At 34.3% G+C, this 1,644-nt stretch overlaps 1 long non-coding RNA gene across 1 annotated transcript; it reads right to left on the reverse strand.

The window, feature by feature from the left end:
- Window positions 1-708: 708 nt before the first annotated feature.
- LOC118761015 lies at window positions 709-1,440 on the reverse strand. The gene is made up of 2 exons (XR_004997099.1): window positions 1,385-1,440; window positions 709-952 (listed from the first exon to the last, which is right to left on the reverse strand). It is a non-coding gene; the product is annotated as an uncharacterized LOC118761015 (long non-coding RNA).
- Between the last annotated feature and the right edge of the window lie 204 nt (window positions 1,441-1,644).

Consider the following 1,644-nt stretch of genomic DNA (forward strand, 5'->3'; position numbering starts at 1 on the left):
AGTCGATACATTAAAGTACCAGTTATATAACTGGGATCAATAGCATCGACTAATTTCTTCCACTCAATATTGCTCGTCTTGTGGGTAAACCCAAAACAATTATTGAGTGAGAGAGCAGCGCATGCCATCATATTATTACCATTATTATCATTATATTATTATTATTATTATTATTATTTTATTATTATTATTATTATTATTATTATTATTATTATTGTTATTATTATTATATGTTTGACTTTTGCTTTATGTTTGTACAAGTTGGCTCCAAGTCTCACCCAGAGAACTTAAGAGACAACAGGTTGGAAGTTCACATTGTTGTTATGCCTAGTGTGCCATATATTAGTTTTTTTTTTTTGGTGTTGTACTAGTGAATGTCTAATAAATGAATAAAAAAAATTATTATTATTATTATTATTATTATTATTATTATTATTATTATATTTCGTTGCTGTTCAGCAGCAGATTTTCCCCCTGTTTGAACTTACTTATGAAAACGACGTTTCAGACATGACCATTCCGTTTATTATTCTGGTTTAGTATATCTGGGGCTTCATCGGTCGTTCTGTATTTCTCTTCGTTGTTTTAAGGCGTTAGGCTGTGATGTGAGGATCGTTTAGCTACAGTTTCTGTAAATTATCACGACACATTGAGTTCTCTCCCTTTCGGTTAGAGCTCTTAACGCCCCAAGTTCCTTGAATGCTTGTAACAGTCATGGTGTGATGTGATGGTTTCTCTGGTGACAGTCAATTTGTAATATTGGAAATCTTTTGTGGCAGAAATATGGCATTTGTGTTTGGTAAACTGTGGTAGCTATGAAGATGAAGAGGAAGAGGATGATAAATCTATTCAAGCGTCATTGCGGAAGAGAAGTGGGAAGAGCAATAATGTATTTTATGAAAAATAATCCAGAGGCTATTGCCATCTCATTCGCCAGTCAATGTCTGTCTATCTATAGCAAGGATGGCACTTATGAATGACGACGCCACCTTGAACATAATCCTATGAACCCGGAAAAATTTAAAACAGAGGGTTACCTACTTGCAAACAAATGTTTTAACAGGTGACATTATTGACCGAGGTTACCGTGGTCTTTTCCGTAGGCTTTACTTTCCACGGATACACCCTATCTGCTTCCCCCTTTACACTTTACATCATGACATTTCTGTGATACACGATCCCTATTGATCGTTTTTTTCTGTTCTTTCCTTTTTCTTTTTTTTCTTTTCTTCTTTTCTCCCAAAAAGAAAAGCTCTACTTTGTAATCTGTCCCGTCTGTGTGCAGCCCTGTGTGGCTAATAAAGAAACATATCTATTTATCTATCTATCTATCTATCTATCTATCTATCTATCTATCTATCTATCTATCTATCTATCTATCTACCTATCTATCTATCTATCTATCTATCTATCTATCTATCTATCTATCTATCTATCTATCTATCTATCTATCTATCTATCTATCTGTCTATATCTATATCTATATACTCATGTATTTGTATATATATCTTTTACTTGTTTCAGTCATTTGACTGTGGCCATGCTGGAGCACCGCCTTTTAGTCGAGCAAATCGAGCCCCAGGACTTATTCTTTGTAAGCCTAGTACTTACTCTATCGGTCTGTTTTGCCGAACCGCTAAGGTA

The sequence above is a fragment of the Octopus sinensis genome, unplaced genomic scaffold (assembly GCF_006345805.1).
Source record: "Octopus sinensis unplaced genomic scaffold, ASM634580v1 Contig04602, whole genome shotgun sequence".
NCBI classification, from domain to species: Eukaryota; Metazoa; Mollusca; class Cephalopoda; order Octopoda; family Octopodidae; genus Octopus; species Octopus sinensis.